A 9,981-nucleotide genomic window follows, 5' to 3' on the forward strand; every position below is an offset into this window, starting at 1 on the left:
AGAGATCAACCTCAGACATCAAACTGATAAGGGAAAATCTGAAGTTGTTATCAACGAGCTTATAGTTTATCTAGTTCATGTATATCAACATAAATGAGATAAATTGAGAATAAGAATATATATCAATCTAGCCAGAATTCAAGTTGATATAACAGGAAAGTCTTTTATGATATGGATGAAACCAAACTATTATCACGATGAGGTAAAGACATGATATGAATTTGGGGCATTTACCTTAGTTTATAGTACTTCACCCATCGTCCCAAAAATATCAGCATTATCTAAATGGATTCAGGAAGTTGTTCATGAAACATGTGCAAATAATAATTATTTGTAGAGAGAATATATTATGGAGCTTTACTTTTTCAGTACATCACCAGAACCAGCCAGTAAAGACACATATGAAGTTTTTTTACTTCATCAAGTTGAGAAGACCATACATAAACATTCAAAAGTTCATCAAAGATCCCCCGGATAATGAAACATATCTTGTTTCATCACTCACTAAAGACGACATCTCCACTTGACGAGCATGAAGATTACGAGTTTGCCTCACAAAGATGAACAAAGTCAAGTCTTCATTTAAGTTTTATCAAAATTTTGTAAATGAATCTTTTCTGTTAAATATTATGACAGAAAAATCTACAAGCTTTGCAGAAAAAATATCTGAAAATAAAATAATCTTTTGTGGAACAGTATACCGAGGAGTAAAGAAACTCGTCGAAAATTCTGCAATATGGCTCATGTGAGAAGATGATCAGAAGAAATCTGTCCAGAATGCCCAAACCAAGAGATTCAGGATTCGGAAAAGGTTTTCGGTCTATATCCGACCGAAAACATAATGCAAAGATAAATCCAAGTGGTAAAAGTCAACACAAGTCACATTTTCTTCGGACCATACAAAAGCAAAAGATTTCTCAACAAAAATAAAGAAGACATGTGATCTAACAACTCAACAGTGGAGGATGAACCACTCAACCACCACAATATAACAGATCAATAACTAGTGGTACACCAAATAAAAGATGTTGTCGGCCACAGCTGACAAATCAAATCACAAGTTTAAAGTCCAGTTTCAAATCTACCAAGACCTCAATATCTATCAGGATAGAAGGAAGATGAATGTATCATTCAATCTCTTTACTTTTCTTTCAAAATAAATTTCTAATATTTACAATATATATATGTTGTAATTCCAGCTACTTAGTAGCTAAACAAATTTATCATCCTCTACAGAAGGTTATTATTTAATAATATGTTGTTTGTAAATAAAAGAACCAAGACTTATTGCCTCTTTCATGTATTATTTTCAAAATTAAACTTTTTTACTATATATCATGCGACTGCGTGGTTAGTTTATGATGAACAATATGTAAAACCCGGTGGATACAAGCCGACGACATTCTAATCAAATTGTTAAATGTTTAATTTATTATACGGATGTATGATGTGCTATAAAAAAAATCCTCATATTCATAGTATATAGACTGTAAAATTTTCAAAGCTTCGTGTCTTTGGGCATGCTCGATAACAACGTCATGTACTGAAAAAGAGGCTCAATGATGATTTCAAAAAAATTTAAATAAAGCAGGGAGTTTAAATTAGCTTTTGATACACAAAAGAATAAAATCTAAATGAGAGGTTTGTGAATTTATTTGAAATTTCTCCAATAATTTTTAGTATTATTTTATTATCTCATAGAAACTAATTTTAATATATCTAATATTACAACTCGTAGATCTATAAAATGGGAAGAAATTGAATTTCCAGAAAACTGGATAATTGAACAATCCTAGAAATCCTATTATAAATAGAGATTTACAACAAGTTATACAGAATAATGAATGATCTGTTCAAATACAGTTCAATAATGAACAAAAAAGATTATTGTCATCTTCTATCTATGCTAGATCAAGATCTAGTCATTATTATATTTCACCCTTAGATTATATGGTGGATATTCCTCAAACTTCTAGAGCTTCTACTTCTCAGATAAGAGAAGATGTTGAGTCTTCTGTACAAGATACAGTAGATGAATTAATCATTAATCAAAACAATATTGTTCATAAAAGTAACTTTCAAAAAGTTAGAGAAACTGATACAGTTTCAGAAACGAATTTTAGTATTTAATGGATAGTAAACCCAAAATTGATTTTACTAAAGGATCTCTTGCTAGAGCAAAGATCAATTCAGAATTTTATTTACCCAATTTATCATACTTATTGGTACACCAATATCTAAAAAATGGTACACCAATTAATAAAGTAATATTGGTGTACCATTTTTGAGATATTATCATACTTAAAACAGATAAATGTTTTTGATTTGGATCAGAAAAAGAAATATCTTGAAAATTATCAAAACTTTCAGAATTATTAACTGAATTGTTATTATTAGTTTCAATAATTGAAATACGATAATTTAAACTATTATTATTATGTTGTAAACTTTTTACTTGTTCTTTAAGATTATCTATTTCTTTGACTAAATCATGTATAGTAACTGGATTTTGTTTACTATATTATTGTTGTAAAATATTTTTTACTTCTTTCATGGAATAAGCTTGTTCTTGTTTAACAAGAATGTTATTATTATTACTGCTAGTTGAAGCAGTATTTTCCATTTGATCAATAATTGTGGATTTTAATACTGGATCCTTAATCATTTTAAGGAATTTTAAAATATTATTATTAGTTAACACATTAATATTTAAATCCTGAAATTGAGACAAAAATTTATAAAAATCATAATGGAAATATTGGTGTACCAATATGTACCAATTTATCTAACTTTTTGAAAGTTACTATCCATTAAATACTAAAATTCATTTCTGAAACTGTATCAGTTTCTCTAACTTTTTGAAAGTTACTTTTATGAACAATATTATTTTGATTAATGATTAATTCATCTACTGTATCTTGTACAGAAGACTCAACATCTTCTCTTATCTGAGAAGTGGAAGCTCTAGAAGTTTGAGGAATAACCACCATATAATCTAAGGGTGAAATATAAGAATGACTAGATCTTGATCTAGCATAGATAGAAGATGACAATAATCTTCTTTGTTCATTATTGAACTGTATTTGAACAGATCCTTCATTATTCTGTATAACTTGTCGTAAATCTCTATTTATAATAGGATTTCTAGGAACAGCTTGTTGAATTATCCAGTTTTCTGGAAATTCAATTTTTTCCCATAGGATTCAGTGTAAATAATGGTTTGTAATAAATACGATAACAGATACATATTACTTCTGTACCAGGAGTATAATTATAACCATGAGTTTTAACATTTAATGTTAAAGAATCTAATATATTAATATCAGATAAAGATAAAGATAAATTATGATAAACATCAAAATATACTGGACCATGAGCCAGACTAGGTTGAATTATTCCCATAAGGGATTGTTTCTAATTCAAATTTCTACCATCTCTTAAAGCTGCTATGAAGCTTTCTGGTAGTCCTTCTAATGTTAAAGGTCTAAAAGCAATTTGAATTAAACCTATATGAATGAATCTGTAATTTTTCATATAAGGCAATATGTCTTTATTGTTTAACAATCTAATAACCATTTCATTATTATGAAGAGGTACTGAAGATTCTGTAGTTTTAACTACTTGTTTAAAACCAATTCTTGCAAAGGTTCCTAACTTATAGATCATTTTAGATTCTATCTTAGGAATAGTCCATTTATTCAATAAATCTAAATTTTCAGGTAAATCATATTCTTCATTCAAACTGTTTTGAACAGTTTCTTTCATACTGAAAATATTCATTTGAATAAAAAGTGCTAAATTATTATCCAGACTATTTACATGGCTCTGATACCATCTGAGGCTTGGAATCAAAGTGAATCTGATACGTGGCGTTGTTTTACCAAAATTTTCCTTAGTGACTTTCGCACACATGAAGATTATTGGTTTCCAGCCTATATATCATATTCAACTCATATTGAGCTAAGAAAATGAAGAATTTAAATTCCAGAATAATAATGAATATAAGATATCATCTGAGGCTTGGAATCAAAGTGAATCTGATACGTGGCGTTGTTTTACCAAAATTTTCCTTAGTGACTTTCGCACACATGGAGATTATTGGTTTCCAGCCTATATACCATCTTCAACTCATACTGAGCTAAGAAAAGGAAGAATTTAAATTCCAGAATAATAATAATATAAGATTCTTATTTGGAACTTTTACAAAACATAAAAGGATTTATAAAAGATATACCAAAGAAATTAAACAACAGAGGATTTTACTGAGATCCCATAGAATCATAAATTCATAAAAATCACCCATAAATGCCTTAAACGCCATTTCTCGGCTAAGCAGGCTGAAGGGCTACAACATGAATTTATTTTTCCTGGTTAAACTCGAACCTTGTGTTTACCATTTTCTGGTTCATCTTTTTACCTTATGTTCTAACCAAAGACTCTTATATTACATTAAATTCCAAAAATTTAAATAAATCTTTTATTATCTCAATCTGATCCCAAGTTACAAATAAATATAGATCATGTCATAGTAAGGTAATAATTTAGCACGAATACTTTAGCCTGTCATTCAGGCTAATCTTATGAAAAATAAAAATTTAAAACAGTAAATAAAAACAAAAAATAAAAAACAGTAAGAACTTACAAAGTTGTTATCAGAACTTCAAGCTTTTATTGATATACTTCAGAAGGGTTGTTTACAAGAGAGAATAGAGGGGGAGCAAACTCAACTGTGTCCTCCTAAGAACACATAAGTATCCTATATATAGATAGAAGAGCCGGGCATCAAACACCGGATTCCATCTTAAAATATAAATAGTAACATACTTTATTAAAGCAAAAAGTAACATGGTTATAAATTCAAAAAGTAAATAGTGATATGCCACCCACTTTTTGTCAAACAACACACCCCCCAATATCGACGATATTGGGGGGTGTGTTGTATACCATTTTTTCATGATGTGTCAACTCTTGAATAGTGAGATTCCACTTTCAACGATTTTAATCATCTTTGATATTATCATTTAGAGATTTCTTCAGATTTTCAAAGATGTCATCTATTTGAGATAATTGAGGAGTATCATCCTCTGGATCCTGTGCATCCTGCATCTGCATTAGATGTATGAATTGATTTTCGCTAGATTCAGACGCCATAGATTTATCTGACTTTGAATCAGAACATCCAATATTCTGAAAAAGATTCTTCTTCATTTCTTCAATATAGACTTCAATCATTTTTTCTTTTGAATAAATCTCAGAATATTTCTGAGTGAGAATCTTGAATGGACTCATAGAGGCTTTTTCCTTTTCTTGTTGATTATGAAATTCTTTCTGATATAATGAAATTTTTTCCTCCATTTGATGAAGAGTTTCATAGCCATAAGGCTTTCCAGTTTCTAGATCATCACGTAATAATTTGTCCCAAAATTTAGTGGAACTAACTCGCCATATGCAAGGGATTCCTTCATCAGTGTATCCAAATTCTGGTTGCCATTTCCAGATCCAAGGAATTCCAAATTTTATGAAGAATAGGCATAAAGTTTTTCCATCAATCCAATGTTCAGAGAATGATTTTTTAATACTTGGAGAAACATTTAACCAAGTATTCATGGGTTTTGTAAAAACCTCTGGCAAAATCTTTGCAGATGGACCAAATATCTTCCACCAGATTAGAAACCAATTTGGAACTGGATGATAAAAAACATTTTCACAAATCTTTAGAAACCATGTATGTTTCCTCTTTTCATTTTCATAAAACAAAATTTTATTAAAACTTTCAATATAATCCCAAAAATTGAATTTAAAACTCATTTTATGACTTTCAGAATAAAATTTTTTTCAACCAATGGAGATATACCCCATTCTTCAATAGATATTTTCTTCTTGATAATGAACTTTGAGAAGTTATAACTTCCTTTTTGCTGAGTATTACTGAAAAAGTGAGTTATATCAACACTTTTTGTAGATAACAGAAGATTTTCATAAAATCATCTCGGCTTGTAAGAACCATATATATATGATGTATTGGTTAAATATCTTTCCATGATAGTCCATGGAGTTTTTTCCCATTGGATATCTTTTTTTTCTATAAGAAGAATCAATTCACGATGTTTTGTCTCTGTATATAAAGCCGAATCATTATCATCTTCTTTGATGATATTAGCATATGATGCTGAAGATTGAGAATCTGTATTACTTATCTGCTTTTGTTTCAAAAATTCTTGAAACTCATCGTATAACTCATTATTTTGCTCAGTATTACTGGCTGATGAACTAGATAAGTTCTGGGCTATTAGCCTCTGTTTACCATGTTGTGCAATGATATTAGGGGGTTTTCCCCTACTTCCTCGCCCTCTATAAGAGGACTCTCCTCTACCTCGAGAATTCATATCTGTGGATAAAGACATTAAGATAAATATTCTCGAGTTAAGAAATCTTGCAAGTGATTATCTTCACCTTTTTTATAAATGATTTCAAAATCAAAAGGAGCTAAATGAGCCTGCCATCTTGCAAACATTTGCTTAGACACATCATGCTTAAAATCTTTATTAAACATAAAATTTGCAGATTTGCAGTCAGTTTTTATAATAAACTTTTGATTATATCATCTTGAAATTTTAAAATACATCTGACAATAGCTAAAATTTCTTTTGCTACTGTTGAATAATTTTTCTGGGCATTATTCCATTTGCCAGAATAAAATCTAATAAGAAATTCTTGTTTTGTTTGATGATCTTTTTGTTTTAAAATTCCTCCAAAACCTATATCTGAGGCATCAGTTTCAACAATTTTATCTCAATGGGGATTAGCAAGTATAAGACAAGGAAGGTTTTTAACCTTTTCCTTAATATTTTTAACAGCATTAGTATGTTTATCAGACCACTATCTAATAAATCTTTTTTATTAGGAATAGGATGCCTAATCCATTTTAAAACCTTATTAAGGGGTTTATGACTAATCTAGGAACTCCTCTTTCCTGTTCAGAATGTTTATTAACATAAAAAGCAGTACATGACCAAGGAGATTGAGAAGGTTTGATTAAACCTTTTTCTAATAAAGAATGAATTTCATTCTTGCATAATTCTAAATATTCAGAATTCATTTGACAAGGACGAGCCTTGGTTGTAATATTCTTTTCATCAAAATTCTCTTCATATGGAAGAGAGATAATATGTTTCTTTCTATTCCAAAAAGCATTTGGAAGATCATTGCATATTTCTAATGAGAACTTATTATAAATAAGTTTAATTTTTTCCTGTAATTTAGGATTTTGTAATTTATCATCTATAGTTAAAATATTAACTTCTTCTTTTAAAGAATTTATCTGAAAAGTTTTCCTATCAATCTTTTCTTGTAATTCATTAAGAATTCTATGAACATGTTTAGTTATAAACTTAAAGGAAATAGGATTACCCTGAAAAGTTTCTATAATACCTGTTTCATCAACATAAGTTAAATGATATATTTGATAAATAAAAGGAAGACCAAGTATAAGTTGGTTAGAAATATCTTTTGCTAATAAAAAACTGGTTTGAATACAGTTTTTATCTTTGCAAATATACACTTTTGGTAATTTATAATTTATCTCTAATGGTTCTCCTCCTGCATGAGAGAGAGAATGAGTAGTTTTATGAAAATACTTAGTAGGAATTAATCCTTCCTGTATAACATTTAAATCTGCACCACTATCAATCATAGCAATAAAATTCTTCTTATAAGAATTTTCAATTAATAAAGTAATATTGGTGTACCATTTTTGAGATATTATCATACTTAAAACAGATAAATGTTTTTGATTTAGATCAGGAAAAGAAATATCCTGAAAATTATCAAAACTTTCAGAATTATTAACTGAATTGTTATTATTAATTTCAATAATTGAAATACGATAATTTAAACTATTATTATTATGTTGTCAAATTTTTACTTGTTCTTTAAGATTATCTATTTCTTTGACTAAATCATGTATAGTAACTGGATTTTGTTTACTATATTTTTGTTGTAAAAGATTTTTTACTTCTTTCATGGAATAAGCTTGTTCTTATTTAACAAGAATGTTATTATTATTACTGCTAGTTGAAGCAGTATTTTTCATTTGATCAATAATTGTGGATTTTAATACTGGATTCTTAATCATTTTAAGGAATTCAAGAATATTATTATTAGTTAATACATTAATATTTAAATCCTGAAATTGAGACAAAAGTTTATAAAAATCATCATTTTTATCTTTATTGTCTTCTAAATGATTTATACAAGATTTTCCTTGTATACAGTTATTACATTCTTCTAAATCATCAGAAATTTCTGATCCACTATCTAGTATTTCTTCTGAAATATAAGATTTTGAAGAATTCTCAGTTTCACTGTCAGAATTATTATTTGAATCCATTATTATTTTAAATAATGTTTCTTTTAGATTTTCATCAATATCTAAATTATTAATTTTGTTTTTAGCCCAACATTGATTAGCATAATGTCCAGGCTTTTTACATTTGCTACAAATTATTAATTTGTTTTTGTATTTTTCTTCTTTCCGTGAATTACGGCTTTATTTTCTTTTCTTCTTTTTATCTCTTTGCCTATCAGACAAATGTCTTTTCTTTCTATAGATTTTTTCATCTTTTTCTTTAATTTTCTTCTTACCTTTATTAGGTAAGTCCATACCAAATTGATCATAAAATTTACCTAATTGTTTTTTCTCAAGTAAATTCTGTCTTTTAATTTGATTATTTAATTTTAATTCATTACAGAGAGCTAAACCCTCTTTAATACAAGTATTAATTAGTTGTCCATAAGTCTAATATTCATATGGAATATTAATCTCATCTTTTCTTAATATTTTTCTAACTCTTTCAGCAAATAGAAAATGTAAACCATCTATAAATTTGGCTTTCCAGAAATTATTATTACAATCTGATATCTCATAAATTCGAGATAGAAAGGTATCTTTACACCATCTAAAATCAGTAAGTGTTTTACATTTTAGATTACTTAATAAAGTACGAATCTTTTCACTATCATCAGTAAATTTACCAGTAAAATGTTCAATCATTGTCATTATTAATGAATATACTACATTTTCTAATTGAATATTATTCTCAATTTTTATTGAATTTATAATATCTTCTTTTTGGGATTGATTTAAATAATTATCCCACCAATCTTTAAGTTGGCCAGTAAATCCTGATATAATCATTTTAGCAATATTCTTATCATTATTGCCTGAAGTTTTACACACAGTACTATACATAAGCATTATGTGAGCAGTATTATAAATTTGCTTATCACTAAAACCATCAATATTCAATTCATAAATACTTTTCCCATTATAACTATTAGCAAAAATATATTCTTGTTCTTCAATAAGAACATCCACGGGAGTAGGTCTATTATAATAATATTTATTCTGGGTAGGTCTATCTGCCCATTTAATTTTATTAATTTTTCATCAGAATGATTCTCATAATTATCAAACTCTTCATTAAGAGTATTTAAATTCAGATTTTTAAATTTTTCTTCTAATAATTTTTCTATATCAGAAACAGAAGATTTAAATTTAAAATCTTTTATATCTGGAGGGCATTGAATAGAAGAAGTAGCAATAGACACAATATTAGTTTCTTCTTTAGACTGAATATGAACATCTGGTTTAATTTGATTAATAGTTAAAATTATTTTATCAATACGATCTTTAAGAGAAACTATTTCTTCTCCTATTATCGTAAGATATAAATTTGTATAATTCTGTTTTTCAATTATCTGATTAATATGTTTAACAGTTATTTGCAACATATCATTCTCAAATAATTTGGAAAAAGCAGTAAAATTTAAAATTTTATTATTTTTTTTATAATAAAAGATTGTTGAGAAGGATAAACAGATTTTTGAATCTGTCCATAAGAAAGTTTATAATTTCTTTCAAGAATAGAAATATAATCTATAATAAATGTTTTAAAAAACCAAAGAACAAAATGAATCAAT

The sequence above is a fragment of the Primulina tabacum genome, chromosome 8, assembly GCF_025594145.1.
Source record: "Primulina tabacum isolate GXHZ01 chromosome 8, ASM2559414v2, whole genome shotgun sequence".
NCBI lineage: Eukaryota > Viridiplantae > Streptophyta > Magnoliopsida > Lamiales > Gesneriaceae > Primulina > Primulina tabacum.